The following is a 26765-nucleotide window of genomic DNA, read 5'->3' as shown; positions in this document are numbered from 1 at the left end:
CACGTAAAACACGATTCACACAAGGAAAATTACTAAATTTAACTCTTAACAAAGATACTAACGTTTTTATTATACATTGGTTATGAGGAATTTGAAATGCCCGCTCATAAGAAACTCAAAGCTCTACGTGAGTCAAATCGCGCACTACAGTGGTTTCAGCAAGCTTCTCAATCGAGCAATGTTCATTTCCCACCATGTGTTGTTCAAACTATCAGCAATTTGCTACAGCTGAGCCAAAGCGTCAAGATCGAGGTTGCCAGATTTTTATATCGCAGAGACTGTCGTGATAACGTTTAGCGCGCGATGTGAATCACGTAGAGCATTGAGTTTTCATGAGCGGGCGGTTTGAATTCACGCATCAAGAATCATCAAATATTTTCGTGAGGAGTTGATATCGGTGATTTTTGTTGTGCGCATAGTGTTCTACGAAAAATTTCAGTTAAGAATTATGAATCAGAATGCTGAAATTCGTACCTTGTTCAGTGGTCCATTGTGGTCCCTAAATTGTGTCTGAGGTACCCCTTAGGGCCACAGTTCAGGGGGCTCACTAGCCTCCCGGACCGATCATACATTGTTACCTGAATAAAAAAGTCCAGGAGTCTCATCTGAGGATTTGCCCTACCTTGACCGGATAGCACGCACGCAACGGACGTCATCTTGGATGACTCTGAAATTCAGTAGCGCACGAATGCCTGATTTTCCGGCGTCGGCATCGACGTTGCGTTTAGGCCCAGAGCACGGGAGCCGCAAGCGATGCTATCACGCGAGATCACGCCTCGCGCCTCCGTGCGGCGCACAGTGGATGGACTCAATAGGAGAGGTCGGACAAAGTTTGGAAACTTTAAACGCTTGTAACTCCATTTATACAAAACTTTGAAGTTCTGAAAGTGGTTTCATCGGTGTCCTCGTGAAATTTTCTTCCAGGAACACCCCTTTAAGTTTAAAATGTGGCGAAATAAATATAAAAATCTGCGGTTTTAGTCAAAAATTTCATGTCCGATTTCTCTCATTGACTCGATCCACTGTGCGGCGGCCGTGGCGAGCGACCGCGCTCCACGAACGCGATCGACAGCGATAGCAACGCCGGCGACTTTGATGACCGCTAGAAACAGAACTTTCAATCACATCATAGACGTTCTTTGCTGATCAGGCTGTCGAGATTTGGAACTGCTTTGGTCCCGAAGGAGGCCCAACTGGACCGAGTTGAATACGAAGGAGCCAAGTCTTATGTTGGAGAAGAAGGATAAATAAAATGTATGGCTGTACACAGATTTGGGGGACGCCTGACGGACGGATACACATTTTTTCCAATTTATTTTTTATTTACTCCTGATGGCACGACTGTGTCTTTTGTTTCTAAATTGAACAATTATTGGAGAAAATATGACAAAATAACCTGATCTGCGAAAATACATATGCTTAAATGAAAAATACTGCCAGATGACATCATAAGGCGGCTCATTTTCTCACTTTTATATCGTATTTTTCTCCAATTTCCCACGTCAGAAAAAATAATATGAAAAATACTACGAACTCAGCTCATTAGACACTCTCAGATGAAGCAATATTTGTGTGTGCAAATTCTCCATTGAACCGACTATATTCTAAAAACACGTAAGCGTCATTCTGTATTTCGGTGGTAGATGGGTTGCTTTCTCTTTGTTTTCGCTGGTACACGGAGAAAAAAACTTCGTGCATGAGACCCGAAGTTGAGGTCATGGATCTCTGAAGTTTTCGGATCACGTATCAAAAAACTTGAGGTCCAGCTGCAGAAGTTCGGGTCACACATCTGAAGTACTTCGATATGTACCGAAGAGTTCGGGTCACACGTCTGAAGTACTCCGGTACGTACCGAAGTGCCTTGATGTCGGACCCGAACTTCGGCAGCTCGACATCAAGTTTTCGGATGTGTGATCAGATAACCTCAGAGATCCATATGACCTCAACTTCGGGTCACATGCACGAAGTTTTTTTCTCCGTGTCTATTCAATCATGCCTAATTCCAAAATAGCCCCTTAAAAGAACATACATTTTTTGGAATTCGGAGATTGTTAACAAAGCGAATAAAACGGTGTTTCTTGTTTTTCTCACATTCGCAATTTTGGCGCTTACGTTATTTGGAGACTAATCGGTTCAATTCGGGAGGGGGAAGGGAGGGGGCAAGTTTGATTTGAGCCGGACGATGCATAGAGTGATTCCCTTTGTTTCTCTGTTGCAGGAGCGAGGAGAGTTCGGGGTCGACGATCGGGCGGTGGCTCCGCGACCTCCGCGGTGGGGGTGGAGGAGGCGGCGGGGAGGGGGCGGGCAAGAGCGCGAAGCAAGTGCAAGTGCTCGAGGGGCACGAAGGGGGCCGCGGCGGAGGGGGAGGGGGGCTGGACCGAGGGAGCGTGGTCTACCGGAGCGAGGGCAAAGGCCTGAAGGCCTCCAGGAAGAGCAAGGAGAAGGACATCAGGCGGCATTCCTTCAACGGACACAAGAGCGCCGAGCACAAGGGCAGCAGAAAGTCCAGGTAAGCACCACCACACTCATCACTTTCCTACCGTCACTCACCAATCATCGACCACCGATCACCGTCCATCGGTGTTCGTTGGCTTGGTCCATCCTGCCGTCTATAGGTCTCGATAGACGATCAAATTCCCGAACCAATTGCCATCAAAGTGTCGGGAGTCATCAGTCTTAAACTCATTGATTTGCTTAATTTTAAAATGAAACCTTGGCAGAAATGTTTCCTGAGGCAGGAAATGATGAATGGTGGCACTCCATTCTGATTTTACTTTGAACAAAATAGTGCGGCCCGTCAAAATTTGATGGTAGATGGTGACCATCAGTCATCAGCATGTCTACTTTGATCGGAATTGGTTCGGAATTTGATCGTCTATCCAGGGCTAATGGATTTAAATGGAGCATTAGCTGTGTCGCCAATTTTCTAGGATCGCCAGTGTAACAAGGTAACATTGCTATAACGTCGAAGAGAACATGCAGTATGCAGGTTCAAAAATGTAGATCAGTAGTCTGAAGAGTAGATGTATGAAAGGTGGCTGTAAAGTCATGGTCAAAAATGTTACATACATTTTTTCGATTATTTCTCGTACGACGGGTGTTCTCTTGTAATTTCCCTCATCTCTCTTCTTCATGTCTACCATATCTCTTCTCTGCGGGCTGATTGTTGAAATTGATACACAAAAAAGACATAGAGAGTATAGAGTGATCCTATTGGTTGAAATGGGGGGTTCTTATAGACTAAGGAAGGAAATACCGGACTAACTATGGGGTCTCTGATGGATTGCTGTTAGTTAGTCTATTACCTACCTCCTTTGTCCATTGCAATCACCCACCTCCACCAATAGGGTCCCTCCATATCCCTTTTGTGTCCTTTGTCTATAGCTTTGTCCATCAATTTCAACAATCAGTCCAATGGTGCTTTTCCTCTTCTTTTCTAACAGCAAACCAGGCTGAAACCCGACCAGCAGGTCGATTGTTGAATCGTTATCGAATGATCTCGATCGATAAATCCCTATCTTCACAATGCAATATATCGATCAAGGTCATTCGATTACGATTCAACAATCGACCCGCTGCACGGTTGAAACTGTGTCGAAGAGCTGTGCTTAAAAGTATCTCCCGCGAACTTTGCAGTTGTTCCGTTTCAGTGCGCAAGATAAACTCAACGCACTTCATAAATCTTGAAAAAAAAACACCACCTCGGAAGAAAAACAGGGAATACGGTTGAGAGGGATCGCAAAATAACTCTATTCCTTCAGGGGAAAACGCCTTATGGGCACTCAACTGTTGCCGAAATTCCCCTTATGGAAAAATAACGATTTTTAAGAAAAATTAGAAGTGATACTCGTGAAATTTTTATTTACACTAGATCGAATCACGGCTAACATCGCATACAACAAAAATTATATTACATATAATATTTGCCAAGAAAACTATTCTCAAGTCACTCGGAAAATTAGTGTTTTAGGATGATATATTTGGCAACGCTCGAATGTTTTTACGATATTTTTCCGTAGCACTGTGGAGCTGAAAAAATCATTCGAGCGCAGTGACCAGGTGTGCGGAGCTGCAGTTTCAGATTTCTCAAAACATACTGCCAACTCATTGTCGGTCGTGAATCGTGAAAATTGGGAATTTAGAGCATTCACTTGGCAACCGTAAGGAGATATGTTCTTTTTTTTGCGGGAGAACACTTTTAATGGTCGGATGGTCAATGGTCAAAGAACACGCAGAGATGAACATTGCTGTCAGTATGGCAAAAATTCAGACATTAGATCCTCGGGCTAAAAATTAGGGAACATGCCGGTGGTAAACTGGAGAGACCAGTCATGTTGTTTCAAGATTTCAGCGAAATTTTCTTGGTGTTGAACTCATTCAAGCGAATTTTATCTTCATATTAGGGCCTGATGTTGCATTTACATCGTCGTCAAAAATATTTTCCAGGAATGCAAACTGAAAACGCGCAGTTATAAATAGAAAAAGTTCAGCATCTGTCCATGATTAACAAAGTTTGCCCCACTGGAAATATATGCCCTCGTAATCTTCAAAAACCTATCTTATACTTAGAAATCAATGCGTGGATGCTTCCTAATGGTTAGAAATTCAGAAGAAAATACGAATGTAGTTTAGCAATGATAATGGAGAAAAACGCTTAGATTGGCAATCCAAAATGGTGACCGAGTAATTGAATGTTTTACGATCAAGGAGAATACATTTTAATCTGTACCAGGGATTTAAGTGGGAAAATTCCAGCTCTAGAGCGCGGGCTAGGAATTCCTGACCTAAATCTTTTTTTTTTTCGAGATTTCGACTGGAAAAACACACCCACCGCGCACATATGCACTGTAATCCCCGGAAAAATTTGCATAAGGAACTGCGTTTCAAAATACCGTAAGAATTCTCATAGGTGGCTATAGAAAGCGATAGAAAATCATATAGCTGGCTTCAGAAAGCGAAGAAAATGATACAGCCGGGCTATACGAAGCGATGAAAAATTACGCAGCCGCGCTTTAGTCCGTGTCGCTGGGATATATAGTTTTTCGCCTGGCCATAGCTTCATCGTTATCGGCTACTAAAGGCTATAAGAAATCCTATAGCCAATTTTTATTAGGTATAGACACTCTCATAAAATTCACCAGGAAAGTTCCTAGGAATGGTCCCTGATGGAAATAATCCGTTCCCGAAACTTGACTTTCCAGAGAGACTGTCTTCCCTAGATCTGCCTTGAAGAGAGCAGAAAATCATCGGATCACAGTGAAAGTTTGCTTCCTGTACTGGAATAAAAACAAAGTGAACTCTTCGGGACTCTACAGAGCGGTCCCTGTTGAAATCGCTGAATCTGATTTTCCGACCTACCACCCGCCTCTTCAAAAATTACTGAAAATTTTGCTCCTGTGAACGCTTTGTGAGACCTTCCATCCCGTGAACAGGCCTATATTTAACATTTTTCTCAGATTTTTCCGCAAGTTAATAGTCTTTCATAGATGTTTTGTAAGACCTTCTATCCCGTGAACAGGCCTATATTTAACATTTTTCTCAGATTTTCCCGCAAGTTAATAGTCTTTCATGGATTTACTGCCCTCTCATGAGGAAAATTTTCATTCGTCAGTGTAATCATGCTTCGCCATGGTAACCGCGGAGGAAATCGAGTCGGACCATGGTTGCAAGATGATTGGATTATTCATCTTTTTTCCCGGAGCTTTGATCGTAAGGTTGTTAAGTCTGACAACCCAGGGGTGACTTTATATGGCACCGGCGGAAATCGTTTAGCGTCCGGTCTGTGGTCGGACAGAACACGACCACTGACCATCGGATGGACAAGAGATTTCCCGGAACAAGCTACACCTACACCTTACTAACATCTATGATGTACCATTCCATAAAGTTCCATTTCCTCTAACCTAAAAATTCTTGAGAGTTCCATTAATGTAATAATAATACAAGAAAGCTGTCTTTGTCAAAGTCTATCTCTAACGTATATATAATGTCAGTGCTGCCAATTTATTTTATCAAAAGATTCCGAAGTAATTCCGATTTCCGGAAACATATTCTTTAGTCAAAGTTCCGAGGAAAATTCCAATTTTTTCAAAAATTCCGAAATGCGTCCAGATTTAGTTGCGAAGATCGTCAAATTTGATCTAAAAGTCCCTAAATTTGATCAAATGAATGGTCAAACTGGCATAAAACCGCAAATTTCGATGAATTTCCGAAAATAGCTGAAAATTCTGGGTAATCAGAAGATTCCGGGAAAAGTTAAGATTGTTTAAAAAGTTCCAAATTTCGGAATTAATTCCGGGAAATGGCACCACTGCGTAATGCTGATCATATGTGGATCTAGACACTACAAACGGGGGGGGGGGGGGTGTCCCCGGAAACTTGTCGAAATTTTGATGCATCTAATACACAGTTTACGTTAATTTCGTCACGAACAATTACCAAACATAAACGTCCTCCCCTATTCTTTCCGCCGTTCCATCTTTCTTTTTTTCTCTTCTTTTTCGAGCGAACAGGGAAGGGGGTGCACGTTCTGTACGGTGCAATCCCCCCTCCCCTCTCCCCTGGATCCACCAATGATGTGGATAGTCGAATCATCATAGACTCAATTTTAGCAACTAGTCGTTCAGCAAGTAAACTTGGAGGAAGTAATCGAGAGGTGGTTGCTACAAGCGGTGACCGGCGCGGCGAGCGACTAAAGCGGCGGTGAATGCTGCTTTGCTGAGAAAAAACGTCGTATCCTCAATCGGATTTGCCTAATTTCTTCTCATAAAACACTGTCTCGCTGATAAACATGCAAAATGTTGTCTGTAAGAGTTTCCGACAATTTCATTTGCATTTAAATCTAAAGTGTCCGAAAAGTTGAAGAAAACATGTGAAGACTGTTCTTCAAAAGTGACCGTCCAGAGGAAACGGGGACCTTTAAAAAAAAAAAATTACATGGAAACTACAACTTCAGTCTTTGGTGGTTCTTTGATGTTCGAAAAATAGGTTTCTAGTGGTGTGGTTTATCTTCGTAGAAATAAAATTGAATCGTTTGGATCAAGTTTGTAACCTCGAAATTGAGTTACGTTCCTTCGACCGGGAGGCGACGAATTCATTGTCTGCTCCTTTCCCATTAACGATCAAAAATGAGGAGAGGAACTTCAAAACTTGGCGATTGCCATCAGGTGTTGCTAAGGTAGTGGCTGGAGTAAAATAAATGCACATATTCCCATATTGGAAAGTTTCAAAATCTTCGACTATCTTTTAATATTTTTGGAAGAAAAGTATAACAAATGCTGGTGGAAATTCACAGAATACCTGAAAGCACACTGGATAAAAAAACACTTTGTATCTAGAGTCCGGACTCTTGAAAACATCGACAAGAAAAAGGACTTTTGATTCAATCAGATTTAAGCTTAAATCAAAAGGAAATCCGCTCAAATTAAGAGGCTTGGTTCTTGATTTAAGCTTAAATCTGATCGAATCAAGAGTCTGTTTTCTTGTCGATGTTTTTAAGAGTCTGGACTCTAGATCCAATGTGTTTTTTTCCAGTGCATAAGGAACTAAGGTATGTTTACCTTTACAAGAAAGAATACTACAAGCGATCTCAGGAATACTTTGTTGTACACACCAGGTTTCAAATTACCACACTTCTCACTACACACGCCACCCGAGGCAATTTGGCAACATTCAAAGACACATACGGCGTTTTCCCTGAGGACGGCGCTGCGGAATGGTGCGCGAATCCAGTCGCGGCCGGCGCGGCGCTGCTCGTGTGATTAACTCTCATAATTACATTCAAGTTATTATTGTTTTAGTTTGCCGCATTGTCAGAACGTGGGGCAGGAGCCGGTGACCACTGACCCTGCCCCCCCCCCCCCGGGCCCCTCTCTCCGTCCCCCGTCGTTTTGAGTTCCTTTCCAGTCCGCACTTGTCTTGATTGAACCGCAAGTGCAGCGCACCGTGTCCGAGTGGGATGTGTGAGCTTGGATGCCACCGCTTACACTTCCGTCCTCGGGAAGAACACCGTATGTACATTCCAATGTTGCCGATTTCCTAAAAAAAAAAAACCATTCATTTTGTAGAGAAGTTACAAATGTTGTCCCTTGAAATGTGTTGGCACTTTGGATTATATTAATATTGTAATTCGGTGAAAAACTGGAAGACGAACATTCTCAAATTTTCCGGTAATTTCGTAACATAAAAAATGAAATTTGGCTACCCCTGAACATTCATATGGCGAGACGGCCGTACTCTACATGATGAGTTTATTAATAGGAGTTGTTACCCAGTCCGGAACGGAGCTTTGAGGATATTCCGGACTGTCTTATCTCGCATTATCTTCTTTTTAACTTGCATTGTCTTGGTTTTTACTGTTTGGAATGATGTTCAAGCATCCGATTGTTTTTCGGCCATTCCACGCGGTTTACGAGTTTACTTTAGATTGGAATATTAAGACGGGAAGTTTCAGCAAGTAGGTTATCCGAATGATAGTAGAATAATTATATTTAAAACTACCGTACGTGTGGTGTTACATGCGAACTCTTCATTGATAAGGGTCATAACTAATATTAATGATATTTTCGCAGTTAAGGTAGTCAGAAGTAACTTACGAAACCCACTGTATCCGAGAGTGAAGGGATTAAATATTGAGAACTTAATTGCCTATTGTTTGAACGGCCCTTATGGTATACAACTTGGAAAAAACTGTATACTAATATCATTCTCTTCACGAGCAGGAATGGCTGTTTTTTCTACCCAAGCGTTCAAGTCTCTTTCGGCGCCAAGGTATAATGCGGTTAATACGGATTGTGAGAGGATCCACCTCTTTACAAAATAACAATACATAATATGAAGTTAAATGTTTAGTGTGATTCAAAAACGCACCACTTATCTTCCTCCAAAACTCTTATATCGACCTCTTGCGCTTAAGCCCGACAATTTCGATCACCTTTTTTCTACAGGAAAGATTTTAATAGGTAGCAGGGGCGTCATTTGGAGTAGGCGAGTAGGGAATTGAACCCCTTGAACATCGAAGTTGATTGTATTTACGCAATTTTTGAAAACGGCTCACTGGACAAAGTCTAAACCACATAAACACAGCTCATGTTTTCTCTTCAAAATATTACGTAAAAAAAAGAATCACACAACGGGAAGTTCATAAAATCTACTTCTGAACGAGATGTTAACAAGCATTTTGAATGCAGATCAAATGGATGTTAAATCAAACAAATGACGTCATTTCTATTTGTAAATTGTAAACGCTCGTATCTTGTTTAGGAATCCATTTCCAGCCTTCCCGTTGTGTTATTCGATTTCCTCGAAAAATTTTGAAGAGAGCGTAGGTGGTACCGTGCTTTATTTAATGCCTTATCTTGAGGTCAACATTGTCATTCATTTTACGGCATTTATGGTTATTTTATAAAGTTTTGCCATCCCAAGAGCATTTTACCCCCATTTGAGCACCATTTCGAGCAGCATTTTTGAACTTGCGTGAAATTTTGACTTGATCGAGTTCAATTTGGCAACGATTTGGCCGCAAAGCCACGTAAGGCCGCGGCCGTAATAAGAGGCCGCAAGCACTCAAAATGCTACTTGTTGCGCCTGGCCCGGCCTGCACTCACGGGTCGCTGCTTAGTGCCAGCCTTGCCAAACTTCCACGAATTCTCCGAATTTGCCATGATAACAGCACCGTAAATGCCTGCGATGTTGCCACCCTGGCGAGCACCATTCAGTGTGCCAATTCGATAACGTTACGCACAATGTAAGTAACCTTTCATTAATCACTCAAAAAGAATGACACAGTGTGTGCACTTCACGCGGACCCGGAGAAGAAAGAAAAATACGAGGTATCGCTCGAAACGTGACCGGGACTGGGAGCTCAAATGCCAGCCCCGATTATCGGATCCAGGTTAAGATCAAGTATGTCCATTATCTGATGAGCCGCAGAATAGGACCATTCTTATTGGCTTTGTGGCTCAACGAAAAGAGGGGTTAGGTTTTAACATGTAACGATTCGAATAAACGCTGTCCTTTTCTGTTGTGACCTTCATCTCCGCCTAAGGTGGGCGCTGGTGTTAGAGCTGGAAAGCTTCAAAGGGGGGGGGGGGGTGTTTAATCGAGGGAGTCGAAGGGTCTATAGAGTACTGTACGTAGATCGTCTGTACCCTAAAATATAGGAACATCTAGTCTAACTCAAATAAGTATTGAGTCAAACAAAAGGTTTCCTCTGGTGGTAAATGGATAAAATGAGCTAACTGCACCACAGACGAGAGGGGTTAATGCTGCACCATGCATGCTGTACACTGGAAAAAAAAGACACTTTGGATCTCGAGTCTAGACTCTTAAAAACATCGACAAGAAAAAGTACTCTTGATTCTATCAGAATCTAGCTTAAATCAAGAACCAAGCCTCTTAATTTAAGCGGATTTCGTTTTGATTCAAGCAAAAATCCGACTGAATCAAGAGTATTTTTTCTTGTCAATGTTTTCAAGAGTCTGGACTCCAGATCCAATGTGATTTTTTTTTTTAGTAAATGAAAAGAAGAGAAATGCGAGAAATTGTTGCAACCTCACCCCCTTGCGAATGCTTTTTGTGCCTTTGAATACTTTTTTATGCCCTTTTATTTCGTCGAGTTTGGCTCAATTTGCTTGCTCCAAGTTTGTATCCCATCAAACACCTTGGAATTCGGTCCAGTTTCATTGCATACTACAAGCGCGGCACAATCTACAGTTACAACCGAGCCAAGCAGCAAAACGTGAGCCAGTCGAGTAATAGGTTAGGTTCAACCGGTGGATGAATCTGTGCAGCTTGAGGGCGGGAGATGAAGAGGGGTTTGGCGGAAGGAGCCATCATATCCAGGTCTTCCTGTTCACGCTTTGGTCATAAGTCGTGAAGACCGAAAGCCTCCCATCCCTCATGTCCGGGAGAGCGGTGGAGGGAGAGGGGGATGGGGAGATGGAGGGGGAATTCTGAATATCGCCGAAGGAAATCGAGTAAAATGATGCTCTTATACCAGATCAATATTGGTTCCTTCTAATTCTAGACGAATCCGAAAAAAAATATGGAAGTCGAATACGTATAATGTACTTCTCAGAAGACGAATTATTCCTTAAATATAAAATATCTATGTGATGGTGATATTTAGACTGAATTTAGTGGAGAAAGTTCATCTCAAGTTGAAAAATTGTATTAATACAAAAAAGGGCCGAGAAATTTAACATTGAAAAATCTTCAAAATTTTGGGAATTATCTGGATTTCTTTCTTTCTTTCTGATGCTAAAGCACCGCTTTAAAATAAACTTATCTTATTACTACTACTTTCTTTTTTTATTTATTTAATTTTTATTTTATTTTATTGGAAACCTTGGAAGGTCTGAAATTCCAACCATTCAGGATCTTCATGTTTGCCGGCTTACTGTTTCCTTTGAATTTATCATGTAAAAATATCCAAATGCGTTAGGAAAGTACTAGTTCGAACCCAGAAAAATTTGGAATTTCTATTGCAGATTCTGGAAATTTTTCAGTCTAGAATTTCAAAAGTCGTCATCCTGCCTCAAGTGCGGGGCCCTGGCAGCCGACACGATGCAGATGACGCTTCGGACAGTGGCGAGGCATGAATGATCGATTATCGATATTTCTCCATTTGAAGCTATGGTGAAAAATAGATTACTAAGGTGTCCGTTGTGAACACCCTTTTTATCGTTCCTTTTCATACGTCAAAATGGCAGATCATTCGATAGATCGCAAAACCCGCCACGCCCCTGGATTTGGAGAATTAACTTCCGCGGCGGTGTCGAACGACGGACGATACTGCCCTGCCGTGTCAAGGGAGAACGCCGTATGAACATTCGGGAGTTGCCAAATTTCTGCGTAAAAACATGTATTATTTAGGAAAGTTACACTGATTTTTCCTTGAGTCCCTTTATACTGAGATTAAAGAAAACGCGAATCCATTTCTGATTAGTTCCCTCATTTTAGGCCTTCACCGTGTCACGAACGGGAATAAAGATTACATTTTCAGAAATTGCAAATATTATTAATTTTAATGGATCGGGGATGGGGGGTACAGCAAGGAACAAATGGAATGAGAGAGGGATCGGAGAGAGGAATTCGGGAGTGGGTTGATCAAAGATTACGAAAAACGATTCGTTTAATCTTTATTTCCGTTTGTGACATCCATAAGCTGCGTTGTCTCTACCCTCTGTAAAAAGGGACTCTAATGGAGATGTTGCATGTGTGAGGAATTTGCGATTAGACTATCGATTCTTATGTAAGAGTTCGCGAGAAACATGATGGTGCCACTGGTATTCTCTGAAATCAACTCCAAAGCTCTCGAAGTGAGGCCAAAATGGAGGGGATATCCCACGCTATCCTGAGAGTCCACTTCTACATTTAGACAAACTCTCCATGCTAAGATAGGGAGCAAATACATTAACGGGGTTGCCGTGTTTTCAGTTTTGGAGTCCCCAAATGAAGTGGCAGCCCTGTCAATGTATTTGCTCCCTATCTTTGCATAGAGAGTTTGTCTTGATGTAGACGTGGACTCTCAGGGTAGGGTGGGATATCCCCTCCATTTTGGCCTCAACTTGAGAGCTTTTTTTGAGCTTGGGAGTTGATTTCAGAGAAAACCAGTGGCACCATCGTGTTTCTCGCGAACTTTTACAAAAGAATCAACAGTCAAATCGCAAATTCCTTACACATGCAACACATCCATTCACGGCATATGACTACATATAAGGCTAATGCCAAAAGAAGGAGCTTATGCATCTGACAAGTGCAACATACAGATGAGAAGACTTTCAGTGTCTCTGAAGTAGCGATCGAGGAATACGTATTATATTTATCTGAAGCTATTAAAACAGTTACTTTTTTCGTCTCAGCATTTCCGTTTAATTATACTGAAATCTGACGTATTCTGTTTTCTATTTTGCATAGTTATGACGTTAGGAGCATTAAGATATTGACTAGCTGCTTCAGCTCGCTACGCTCGCTTGCGCCGCTAGCCGGTGGCTTCGCCCCCTGGACCCCCAGTCACTCGCTCCGCGAGTGAATGTTGGCTCGCTTCGCGAGCCAAATTTTGCTACTACTCACACATGCAACATCTCCAATGTTGAGGATTTTCCTGGTAAATTCAATATTTATCGAAGGAGATATGACAACGTCTGGAGGCTCGTACGGCGTTCTTCCTGAGCACGGCGGGATGGATGTCCAAGTCGAAGCAGCGATTACGCCGAACGGTGGATGTGGCCGGTGATCCCGGGTCCAGGAGTGGACTCGGAGGACGGGGAGGGGGGGGATTTTCGTTTCTAATTAATTGTCGCCGGACGCGGAGGGCAAAACGGCGCGGTTAATTACAGGTGCCCCCGCGCGACCCCGGACCCGACCGCGCGGCCGCGGCGGCGCGTGAATGGCTGGCCACGCGCAATCCGCGGATTATCGGACGTTAAACTGCCCGCCAAAAAGGTTGCCGCATCGTCCGGTAAAATTTACTAGTTTTGTATTGATCAATGTGAAGAGAATCGCTAATTTTTAGTGTGATCCGGCGACAGGGCCCGCAATCCTCCGTTGCCACGTCGCGTTGCCGCTGCCCTCGTTTAATGACTTTTTACTGCCCAAATAAAAATTTACGAGGTTCAGCGGGCTGATTGTTGAAATGATCATTGAAAAAAAAGAACACATTGGATCTAGAGTCCAACTCTCAAAAACATCGAAAAGAAAAAGACTCTTGATTCAATCGGATTTAAGCTTAAATCAAGAACCAAGCCTCTTAATTTGAGCGAATTTCCTTTTGATTTAAGCTTTAATGTGATTGAATCAAGAGTGATTTTTCTTGTCAATGTTTTCAAGAGTCTGGGCTCTAGATCCAATGTGTTTTTTTTTTTTTTTTTTTTTTTTTTTTTTTTTTTTTTTTTTTTTCCAGTGTAAAGTGTCCAGTGTTCAGGCATCGCCAAATTTCCTTTGATAAAACACGAATTTCCTGGTAAACTTTAATTGGTATAAATATTATCCTTCCAAGGTTTCGTTTTTTCATGTTTTCTCGAAATTTGACTTTCGGCGGTTGTGCCTCTCTTCAAAGAAGCCACGTGTAAATGGCCGAGAGAGGAACTCGGGACCACCCTCTATGTTTCCTGAGAAGCATAGAAAAAGTTTTCTCTAGGCCTTTTCTCCTTCGTGTGGGTCTCACAAGCAGCAACGCACAGTGGATCGAGTTAATTAGAGAGGTCGGACCTTAATTTTTGGATTAAACTGCAAATTTTTATGTACATTTTGTCACATTTTAAATTTTAAGGGGTGCTTTTAGAAGAAAATTTAACAAGGAAACCAATGGAGCCACTTTTGGAACTTCAAAATTGTGTACAAATGGAGTTATTGCATTTGAAGTTTCCAAATTTTGTCCAACCTATCCCATCGACCCGATCCACCGTGCGGCGGCGGCGGTCGGTCATCTGTTTCCCAGCTCGTAAAAAAATCATTCCTGAATCCGCTCCAATATTCAAATTCGTTCTGCGGAGTGGGACTTGCACGTCCCTTCTCCCGTTGATTTACGTTGCGAAAATCATGTATATACATACAAGACCTACGCTGCCGTGCTAAGGAAAAATGCCGTATGAACATTCGGACGTTGTCGAATTTTCTCCGATAAAATGTTTTATTTTTAAGGAAAAATGTGAATATTTTTCCTTGACATTTTCAGGAAATTTAGGTGAAATTGCAATCAAAATTGACTAAATAATTTTGAAGGAAAATTATCATAAGTTTACTAGGAAATTTGTGTTATATCAAAGGAAATTTGGCAACGCTTGAAGGCTCATACAGCTTTCTTCTTTAGCACGACAGGTACGGTCGTTAAACGGAGGAGAAAAAAACCGTATTTTTCTTTTGAAGTCAGAATAGATGACTCGTGTATGTTTATACTACCGTCCATGCAGTGGCGTGGCGTGCTTTGCGATTTATCGATAGATCTGTCATTCAAACCTATAGAAAAGGATCGATAAACAGGGTGTTCGCAACGAACACCTTAATAATTGATTCTTTACCATAGTTTCAAATGGAGAATTATTATTGATAATCGATCATTCACGCCACGCCACTGTGTCCATGGCGGGCGCACGAAGAAAGAGTCTAGGGGGAAGAATTAGAAATAGTATCAGCTACCCCCCTCCCAGTTATTCTGAATGGTGGGAAAAAACCTTTGTCGAGGATGATATCACTTTTAATATATAGTTCAAATGACAAAACCGTGTTCATTCCGCTACTATCTTCTAAAATTTTCATCATGGAAGCCTTCAAAATGCGTCCAAATAGAGTTACAATTTCACTTCGGGATCGATTGAATGCAACCAATCGAAAGTATTTTTTGCCAAAAGTAAAGGAATGAACGCAATTTTTCTAACATTAAGGTGAAAATTGGATACTATCTGGGGATAAATTATGGTGTTGAAACATTTTTGTGAGGGTCTTCACTTTTTTCTGTGATCTCCCTGAGGTCAAAAAATTCCACATTGATCCTCTATTTTTCCGTTGTTCCACTGAAAATATAGATACCTTAAATTCCACTACAAGTCTATTTGATTTATGACGCAAGGATATTTTTGAAATTAAGTCATGAGAAATGATGAAATAGAAAGTTGCTAGCCATATTCAATAAACAAAGTACTTTTCAATCAATATCAAAGAGTGGAGAGAATATTCAACGTTCCTAAGATTCACCTGGCTGGTGCAGTTTTCCCATATTCAGCTGTTGAGGAATCAACGGTATACTTTGTAAACGTTTGATTAACGTTTTCTGTTTAATTCAAATTTAACGAAAATTCATCCTCTTGGACACTGCGCAACCTTAGAGTCATAGTGAAAAGTCAGCGCTTTTCTCTCCATTAATTTAATTTCTTTCCCTTCAGAGCTCTTTAATTATTAAAAAACTAAATTTTTACCGTAAAATCCCACTGGCCACTTTGTCTTAAACCAACTTGTTTGAGTGTTTCTAATCTAAATATTATAAATTTCGGCCTAGGATGGTTTCGGCAGATTTTTAACACTTCAGTAATCGCGATATTGCTTAATGAATTTTGCACAAGATAGAAATAAACATTCTCCTCGATGGTCTCTCTGTTCCTTCCCATAGAGTGTGATTTCAACGGATCGTTGCTCGGACCTTTGCAAGGCTGCGAAGTAACGGACGGATCGTGAACGGCAAAAGCGTGCTTTCGAAAATCGTGGTTTGACCAAATGACCAATTGAATGTTCCTCCTTCTTCACACTGACGAAGAATAATGGCAATTTTGTCTTCTCGGGCCATTTCGCAATCCTCACCGAGCCGATAACTGTTCGCAATAATGCAGGCCAAGCGTCGCATCGTCGGGGGATATTGTCTGACCCCCCCCCCCTCCCCCTCCCCCACCAGATCAAAGCAAGGGTAATGATGGAGGAGGAGGGTCTACTCCCTCCTAGAAGTTCGGAGTGAAGGAGCCCTAGGATTGACGGACATCCATCCAGTGAGAAAAGTAATTTCTAATCGAAGAAAAAGGAACTACTATTCAATATTTCAATTGCAAAAGAACTCATTCAAAAGATTCAGTGCACGCCAGCTAATTCTAAACTGAGTGGAGCAAGGAATTCCATTCTTCTGGTGTAATTTGTATGGACCGCATTTTGCAGTAAGGAACCACTAGTTATGGCTCATTTTAGGAACAACATAACGCCATTAGTTTCCCTATGCAGGGAGGTACTTTCATGGAGGAGCCAGAGACAGTGGCTTCTTATTGCAGAATGTAATCCATATATTCCTGCATTACTTTGTATCGAAAAAGCGCATTTTTGGGCCGCAACAAAACTCGAACAAAATATTATCCCAGAGGACGCTTCAGAGGTGCTTCCTACACCGTTTAAAATTTCTGTTTCTTTGAGTCACTTTTATTTTAGTGAGATCAACCAGACAGACTTGGTTGATCGACTAAATTTTCGGTTGAATCGACCGACACTACAGGTTATTCTGATACATCTGGGGATGACGAAAGTGTCCTGTTGAGCTTTTTTGTGTGTGTATGTGTGTGTGTCACACTGTACTTTTATTTCTCTCGGTGTCACTTAGAGTCATGCAACTAACGACTGGCCAGCGAATGGGGATATCATTCGTGCGATCCAGGTTAGACCCTGCGGTTTAATTTTGAAATTGATATTGACAAAGAATTCATTAAGAGGATGAAGCGATCCTATTGGTTGACACGAGTGGTTCTCATAGACCAAGGGAGGAAATGATAGACTAACAATTGGGTCTCCCGTCTCCCTTGGGTTGCCGCTATACTAGTAAGTCTAATATCTGCCTTCTCTGTCCATTGCTACTATTCGCTTCCACCAATAGGATCCCTCCATACCCCTTTTGTCTTTTTTGTCTATGGCTTTGTCTATCATTTTCAACAATTAGCCCGCTGGCGGGCTCGCTCCTAATTTTTGACGAGGTTGTCCGAAGATTGGTCACTGCAACCCAAAGAAATGCAAACCATTCTTTTACGTTGCTTTGTGTTCTACCTCTCATGTAAACACTTTATAACGGCTACGTTTCTTTCTGCACAGAGTCAATATCTAACTCCGTAAAGTTTAATGATAAGGAGCCTTGTCGACCGACACCCACGCGTAGATCAACGAGCAACAAACGCAACACCAATTCGGGTCACAATCCGGTGAAAATGTCGACACAGGCTCAATGCCGAAGTGTCGAAATTCGAAATCAAGATCGCGATTACCGGCGGAGCAATCGCGGCGCCCCGCGTGTCGGGGGGAACCGATCGCGAGGCAAAGGATGAGGATGAGTCGTAAATTTTCGGCGGCAACTGCGGAGTCGTTTGGATTTCGGCACTATTACCCAATGTTGGCATGCAGACACCATCACCTCGATGATTGATACCTAATGAAGTGTGTTCTGCGTTGCGGATCTCTCTGGAAGTCATTGGCGGATCCAGAAGGAGCTGGAGGGGGGGGGGGGTTTGGGGGTTCTCCGTCTCTCAGAATAAGGGGGGTCTCCCCCAAAAATTCGCAAACAAGTAGCTCCTCCTACATTGAATTTTAAGCAGTTTTAGTATCATTTGAAAGTTGAAAACTGACAAATAATACCTCTTTTAGAGAAATTTTATTTTGGTATAGACTCATTTAGTGGTGATGTCACGGAGCGATATTGTTGGTTCGATATCTCGAAAGTCGAATAGTGCCCCAACAAACAAACATAACCTCCAAAATGAACAATTAATGAAAGAATGCTAAAACTAGCCCAAAACTGAAACATGAATCCATGAGACCGTAAAATTATGAAAGCTAGTTATTTTCCAAAACGTTTGAGACCACATACACACGAATTGATAATATAATAAGCTCGTGACTTAGTACTTAGTCTTTGGACGAACGTTGCGTTCGTTTGTTGGGGCACATTTCGACTTTCGAGATATTGAAATTAAATCGAGATGTGACGTCACACTAAATACGTCTATAATGTCATGACCGATTTATTTTTGCGGTATTGAGTAAACTTTGCTTTAGTAAACGTGGTCCGGCAGGAGTTGATTTTATGGGGAATAATGTTACCACAATTCTCGCGGAATTTCACTTTCAGTCCGGCAGGCAACGCTGGAAAAAAGGTCGCTTGGATCTAGGGTCCAGACTCTTAAAACCTTGACAAGAAAAATGCTCTTCGTTCAGTCGAATTTTGGCTTAAATCGAGAGTCAAACCTTTTAGTTCAAGCGGATTTCCTTTTGATCCAAGCTAAAATCCGATTGAATCATGAGTATTTTGTCTTGTCAAGGTTTTTAAGAGTCCATACTCTCGATCCAAGCTACTTTTTTCCAGTGAAATTTGCAATTCCCACTAAGTTAAAAAGCCCATTGCAAAAATGTCCGTCAAAGAACTTTTGAAAGTTTCAAACGCGGACAAGAGGCGCCGACGACAAAGCAAGGGCCGCTAATTGAAGCGCGGAAACCTTGTTTCGTGTGTACACACGCGAGACATGACAGGAGCCCTGCTCGGAACATTGTTTCATCCTCCAATTAATTAATCGATGCCGAGGAGCTTAGAGTGCGAAAACTTTCACTGCGATAAGAAATCAAGGTGAAACTCGCGGGTCAGGCGGCGGCGGGGGCGTTAGGAAAAAGAAAATATCCTCGCGAGGGCCGCGGCCGAAATGTTCTCGCCATTAGCATAATAGACAATCGGAATGAAAGGGAAATGATGGAGAGGGCCGCGCCATGCCGAGCGAAAACCGCGGACCGACGCCGGGGTCTTGGCGCGACTTGCGGGGTTCTTGCTGACACGCCTGCCCGCGTCAAGAGAACGCAAGATGAAGAGCAGAGCAGGATTTGAAGCCGCGCCTGTCCGTCGCCGGGAGCCGCAGCCAGTGTTGTCGCCGGTGGTGATTATCGCCGGTTGGCAAGACTGTTTTTCCCGGATTTAAATTAGTTTTAAAATAATCGTTGGACATATTGTGATTAACAACAGTGACAGCAATGAGAATGGATGTAACCATAGATTAAAAAAGAAACCTCGTGGGAAGAGGGAGAGTCTGGACGTGTCTGTTATTTTAGGGGTTAATCCGGCCACAGGTTGGCCTAGCGGTAAGCGCGTCTGACTCTAGACCAATAATAGGTCTCGGGTTCGAATCCCGGTGGTGGCGACAAATTTTAACGGAACTGACGAGGGAATCTACAGAAACAGATTCTACTCGGCCTTAATCCCTGAAAATTTGAAAGCCGGATCATAGATGTGCCGAAATTCCCCTGATGTCCACTGACAATAAAAATGAAAAAAATAATAATCTCTACGTTTAACTCTTGTCTATAGGTGCGGCTGTAGAAGATTCATAAACTGGAATAGAAGCGGAATAAACTGCAAAAATAAAATGAAAAAACAATAGAGGTTAGATTTCAACGGGTTTTAGACAGAGGCGAGAGACCCTCCATTGGCCTCTTGGCGACAGGTGGAAGCTTTTACTTTCGAGGACTCAACAATTCCGTATGGACGATTATAAGGGAGCAGCAACCACCACTCTTTTTTCGACTGTTGACCTACTACATGGTGAATGGTGCATGAGCTTTGGGTGACGTCATGAGCCAAACAAGTTCCTCAAACTTCGGCTTGTTTGCTAAACGAAATTGCCAACACGTTCTTAACAATCAACCATGTAGGTAGTTCAACATTAGAATGATGAAGTCTCGAAAGTAAAAGCTTCCACCATTGCCAAGATATTAGCGAAGGGTCTCTTGTCTCTAGTCATGGACCTTTAAGGTCTCAAAAAGGCAGCCAACCCATGAATTCAATCCATAGGCGGATTCAAAGACTGCTCAAACTTTTTCAATTTAATCTAAACCGCCTCCACGGAGGTATAGACGGATTGCTTTTGCCCAAAGGCTCCTGGTCAACTCCTCGGAAAAGATTATCCTCGCGAAATTCTAGTGAAATCCGGACGCGGCGCACACTGGCGGGTGGGCGGAAAAAATTCAGGAGGTGGACAAATTTTTTTCCAACCCAGAAAGTAAAAGTATCTGGATGATTTTGTAGCTTATGCTACAGACTATCAAGTTGTAGCATCAATTTTATTTATTCCTCACTCAATGATTTTTAAACAGACCCTTGTCGGGCATCGAAGAAAATAGCTACTTTTGGTGCTAAAGTGGTCATCGCCTATAAGTCAATAACAAGATTTTTTTTTTCAAAAACCGACATTATACTCTGTAAGTGCGTTGTCTAAGCTGCAAAATCATATATTAACATGCTCATAAAAATCTCTTATTCGTGCCAATATTGACACTTGAACCTATGTGGAGAAAAATGCGATTTTTTTTGTTTTAGGTTTCATTTAAAAAAAAGCTCCGCTGAGCTCCACTTTGAGACTTATATAGGCGTATAGGTAATAGTCTGAAGAGTGAATGGTGAAAAAAGATTTTGCAGATAGCTGCAGGTTTGAAAGCTAGAGAGGTTTTAGTGAGCGTGGGTGCGAGGTGGGAGATGAGAAATTCGGCGCGTCGCGTCGCACCACGGCGCGTATCGTGTCGCTCTGATACGACTCTTTCAGCGATGACATTTTATCTCATTTTTGGCCTAATCTAAGGAACATGGATACGATACAGAATCAAAAAACTTTTTAAAACAATGACTTCTCCAAGTGATGGGCATGTCATGGGTCAAGAGACCGGGCATTTAGTCGGTGATTTACCTTCGAGAGAAGCTCGATGTTTACGATTAATCACGGGCATCTGTGCAATGCTTTGTTTGCAGAATAAACGTAGTGAAGTTTATTGAAAGCAAACACAAGTATTTAAGTGACTGACATAAAAAGTTTGTTATTGCAGAAGTGAGATAATGATTTGCTCCTCACTTTAAAAGCAAATGGAAGCAAATGCATCGAATAAGGAAAGCGACTTCGAGTTAAAATTTAAAAAGTGGCTCATTTCCAATGGCTACGCAATTTATGGTTTCAAAAAATTGTAGTAGGGCAATGAGTTACTTGTTCTCCTTCTTATACACATTTTTAATAGTATTAGTCAGGACATTTTCGACATCATTTACTTGTTGCAGTGCATTTCATGTGCAAGTTGCTCAAAAATTGTGAAAGGGGGGGGGGGAGGGGGGTCGGTGTTAACAACTTTAAAAATGATTTCCGATAATCAAGTGATCATACCAAACTTCCACTTGCCGTCTTTTAAGTATTTCAACAGTTTGGAATTATTGCCGCAAAAGCGTGACTACCCGCCAGTGTGCGGCGTGGGTCTGGCACCGTGCGCAACGACGGCTTCTTCCCGACCATGTCCGCGCACTTGTAGCTGAAGGTGTTCGTGTGGCGGTTCTTTGTCCGACGTCAGTTCCTTTTTTCGGAGCAAGCAAAAGGAGCCTGGAGCTTTGGGGCGGCGGCGGCGGGGGGGGGGGGGGGGTGCGGGAGGACCTTTCACTCCTCTCGGCGGCGGCGACACTGCTCGCTGCTCATCACGCTCTTTTGACAGGCAGCGCAGAATCGCTCTCGTCACGCGACGACGCTATGACGCGCGAGCGCCGCAAGATCCGGAGGAGATTTACTCACCTAGAATCTAGTTTGGGAACAATCGACCTCTGATCGATACGAACCGAAGACCCCGAACTAAAAAATGGAGTGTTCAGGAAACCAGTTATACACTGGGAAAAAAAAAACACATTGGATCTAGAGTTTAGACTCTTAAAAACATCGACAAGAAAAACTACTCTTGATTCTATCGGATTTTTGCTTAAATCAAGAACCAAGCCTCTTAATTTGAGCGGATTTCCTTATGAGATAAGCAAAAATCCGATTGAATCAATAGTATTTTTTTTTTGTCAATGTTTTCAAGAGTCTTGACTCTAGATCTAATGTGATCCAATTTTCTCCGAACCATAGTTCCAAATTCAAAAGAAGTTTTCAAAGTTCGTCCTCCAAATCCTTATCCATGCACAGATAGAGAGTAAACACATCGGCACTAGTCAGGAGGGTTGCCACGGGTGTAGCCTTGCAAACAGGTAACCACCGTGGTGTGTGCATTTGCTCCCCATGTGTTCATGAAGAATTTTACTGGATTCAAAGATCTCTTACAACGGAGGAGGTTCCCTCCACCCTGATCCACATTTCGAGGAGGTTTTTAGATTTTGATTCGGTGATTTCAGCGACCATATCGTTCCTCGCGAACTTTTACATGGAACTTAGTCCTTAAATTGCAAATTTCCCCAACACTGTAGAGACCCATTCCCATTCTCTGTATGCTCTTCTACTGCACAGCAGTATGGGAAAACTCAATGAGAGCTGCGTCCACCTCTTTGCTTCTCTATCCTAAAGGCGTATCTCGATGTCTGCGTGAGCCCCGTTGTCCATTTAACTTCAATACTTCATGTTTTCCGGGGCTCACATGAAAATCGGCGTACGCCCTTACGTCAGAGGATTGACAACCTGAGCTAAGCCCCGACGGAGTCACTGTCGTCCCAGAGTCACGTCTGAAGATCAGCGTGCGGAGCTGTTGAGATGCATTTTCGAGTAGCCCTGCGGAGATGCAATTAAGCGCTGGAGGCAGGGCCGAGAATCGGGCGACTCTAGACTTGGGGCTCGTGTGTCGAAGGATGGAAGGATGGAAGCGTGGGAGAGTCTGAGTGCCTGGTCGAACGCTCTCACGCACGGATGCGTCGCTTTAAGGTTATGTTGCTCATTGCGCCCCAACCGCCAGCCCGTGATGCCGCACTGACGATGAGCAAGTTCTACTCAGGCACAATGCACAGTGAGCAGGGTGTCTAGCATCAGGATTTTCCCGATTCCATCAGGATTTGAGGTCAATCAGGATTTAAGGGAAAATCGGTCGTAAAATCAGGATTTGAGAAAAGTCGGCCGTCCGAAATTTTAGAGTTCTGCTTTCGCATAAGCTTATGTATAGTAATTTTAATTTTTCTCCGCAAAAAATCAGGATCTGATCAGGATTTGGAGAAATTATGAAATCAGGATTTAGATGTCAAAAATCAGGATTTCCCAAAGTAAAAAAAAAGAAAAAGATAATTAGACACCCTGTTAAAAGAAAGTAACCAAAATGTTATGTTAATTTGGGAAGTTAAACACGAAGTAACAAAAACTGGTGTTTGATTTTTTTGCGTTAGATTTCCCTGTGTCAAATTGACCAAACCCCTCTGTTGAAGCGACCAAATTTTAGTGTTGAAAATCCACGACCCCGTTAAAATTAGGCGCCAACCCCCAGGTTTGAACCTGGATCCTATCGGTGATAATCCAATGCGTTAAAAAACCCTATGCACATAGTTCCTTTTTGCATAGATACATACAGATATTCCGTTTGGAAAAAATTATGAATAGTGGCATTTCCTGCTTACTTATTGATCATAAATTGGCCGTTCAATTCTGATCAAAGTAAAGTGTATTATGGTGACCAAACGTTGTCTAATGGTCTATTTTGGTCGGAATGGGTTGGAAATTTGATCGTCCTTCGAGGCCTACATGCACCGATCGCAGGGGTGTAACTTGATCTAGGCCTCCGTAATTTTCTGCAACGTTCTGACTTTTCGAAAAGTGGTCATCAAAACGCGCCAATCAAAATATTGTCAATTTTTTCGGATGATTTTAGGATGTGTGCCAAAGTAAGGTAGAAACATCTGTAAAACTGGCTCGAAACTTACTTTAGAGGTTTGCGGAATTTGAAAAAAAATACTCATTACGTTTAAAACTCTAACGCTATGTTACTTCACGGAAGATATTCAATTGGAAAATTTAGTAAAATTGAAATACATCCATGTGAGATCTAGCAACAGTGTCCGAGATTTACCAGACGTGGAGCAGCGGCCACTTTTCAAACTTCAATCCTTTACTCATTCAATGCGTCGGAAAAACAAGGGAAACGTGAGGTAATATACAACTGGAAGAAAAAGGAGAGGGGGGGGGATAGAGAGAGGACAAAATAGCGTTAACGTCCGCACAACTTTTGCCTAACATGAATCCATTGCTTAAGTAGTTTGTACAGGGTATTGATAATATAAATTCGTAGCATCATGTGTATAATCCAATCGCGGCGCGGCGGCGCACAGTAAAACGAGTAATTCAGAGAGGTCGGACACGAAATTTTTGACTAAAATTGCAAATTTTGATTTTTAATTCGTCACATTTTAAATATTAAGGTGAATCCAGGGTTCGATTAGGGATAATTCAAGATTAGAGAGAGCGCCACCAGTCACCACTGAGAATTTTACTTTCCTTCGATGTTTACTGAAATAATATTCCTTGAATTTCAAAAAGCAGATCCACAAGATATAGATTAATTTTTGCTTGATTTTTTGAGCCAAAAATATTGGCAATTAGAATTACAAGCGCAGAGAAAGTACGGCTGAAACTTTCAGCTCAGAGGCGGCGGCCGAGCGCGCAACGGAATCCCTCATGTTCTGTCTCTCTCTCTCTCCCCATTGCCGCAATGGGAATTACTTTCCGCCGTAGTTAAGACTTTATTTTTGGGAATTTTGAGAAGATTTTTTTACTGAGTGTTCCTCAAATATGTTGCCATATCCCTTGGATCTCCAATCTTGAATAAGTATTACGGTTTTTATTATTTTGGCAAATATATGCGGCTATTCTGAGCAGCGCGACGTGGTGACCAAATCGCGAAGTTCCAAGCCTGGATTCACCTTAAGGGGTGTTTCTAGAAGAAAATTTCACAAGGAAACCAATAGAACCACTTTTAAAATCTCAAAATTTTGTCCATACGGAGTTATAAGCTATTAAAGTTTCCAAATTTTGTCCGATCTTTCCCATTGACTCGATCCACTGTGCGGCGCGGCAGTCCAAAGGAACTAATCAGCGCAGTCAGTCCTCCTCACGTAGGGGAATGCGCTGAGCCCTTTCCGCAGGATTACCAGCCCGGCAATTTTTCGCGTATGCGGAGGAATCCGATGATGGTTTTACATTTGACAATGTTTCTATTTACTGGCGATGCCGACATTGGCACACTGGGTTCGCCGCGAAAATTGCCGGGAATACTGTGTCGTCAGTTCGTCATTAACTCCTGGATATCGAAGCAGATATTGAAGTCTCAACCTGCCGTCCACAGCATGACCGATAAACTATATTCGGGATTTCACACTCTTTTTTCCAAGCATCGTGTTCTATTACAACGAATCCTGATGATCACCATTTTATTTCAAGTTGATTCAATGTTAAGTTTATTCCCTCCAGCTCCTTCATGACTTCTTAACCAGTCCAAAATTTGAGGGGTTTCGTCCCCTTATTTTGTATAGATTGAAATCTGAGTAATCTTATATTTTTTAAATACAGTTTTGAAGAGATCGAATAGCTTCTTAACTTGAGGACCTCAATTCATGCGGAAACGACTGATTTCTACCAGTGGCGATTCTTGAAACTTGGCAACATTGTTTTTCCTCCATTTAAATGTATGTTAAACAATCGATTCTTGGTCAGGCAGCTTGTATCACCTTAAATCGATATTTTAAGAGGATTTAAATGAAGGAAAAGCAGTGTTGCCAATTTGTAAAATCGCCACTGATTTCCACTTTCCATTCATTTAAATTACTTCGTTTTACCTACAAAGGGAGCTGAAAACATGTAAGAACCTTTTTCTAAACGATTAAATGCTGCAATAAATAGCTTTTGGGCACTACTAAATTCTTTAAATTAAATGCTTGTAGAGGTCTTTGCAGTTCTCTCAAAATTAGACACAAAGGTCAAAACTTCATACGTGTTTTTTTCACAAGCCGATTCGATTTAAATTGCTTTTTTGTAACCATGCTAGACGGAGGTACGGCCGTGGAACGTTTGAATATCTTCTAAAGAGGCTTTCTTTCAACATTACATGTTGTAACCGTCATCATTCCTCGCGAGAATGATCGGATTTTTGTGTCACAACTCACAAAGTGTGGAAGAGGATCTAACGACCTCGCTCGGAGTCGGAGTCGTTTTATATGTATGTACCACGTGAGAAAGTGAGATTAGGTCGACCCGCAGGAGTGAGTGAAATGTTGCGGTGATCCCAGTTGAAGGCGCTTTTTACGCATCTAGACGTCGTCGTAGCGGTAGCGGCATCGCATTTGTATACGAACGGGGCTGCCTTTTTCTTTCCAAGGTTTCTCGCGTCCTAACAGTATAACAAAAAGCAATCATGCATAACCTAACCATTTCCTCCACTTTTTTAGACTATTATACACTATTATACGCCGTAGATATTTAAAACCCCAAGAATTAGTAGTGCCCAAGTGACTTTTAAAGAAACGTAAACAGTGGCGAGGCGTCAACTGCGATATGTCGATT

General features: G+C 42.1%; 1 protein-coding gene and 1 long non-coding RNA gene across 2 annotated transcripts in view; both read left to right on the top strand.

The window, feature by feature from the left end:
* Positions 1 to 2280, top strand: part of LOC109043570 (uncharacterized) — a 151086-nt gene extending 148806 nt beyond the window's left edge. Inside the window, exon 4 of the long non-coding RNA XR_011899273.1 lies at positions 2219 to 2280. This is a non-coding gene — a long non-coding RNA (uncharacterized lncRNA). The remainder of the gene's footprint in view (positions 1 to 2218) is intronic.
* Positions 2281 to 2377: 97 nt separating this feature from the next.
* Positions 2378 to 26765, top strand: part of LOC109043565 (uncharacterized) — a 433004-nt gene continuing 408616 nt past the window's right edge. Inside the window, exon 1 of the mRNA XM_072296982.1 lies at positions 2378 to 2509. The gene's annotated coding sequence lies outside the window, so the exon portion shown is untranslated. The remainder of the gene's footprint in view (positions 2510 to 26765) is intronic.

Source organism: Bemisia tabaci, chromosome 2, assembly GCF_918797505.1.
Source record: "Bemisia tabaci chromosome 2, PGI_BMITA_v3".
Classification (NCBI taxonomy): domain Eukaryota; kingdom Metazoa; phylum Arthropoda; class Insecta; order Hemiptera; family Aleyrodidae; genus Bemisia; species Bemisia tabaci.
The sequence above is the reverse complement of the archived record's forward strand: the minus strand, read 5'-3'. Positions and strand labels throughout refer to the sequence as shown.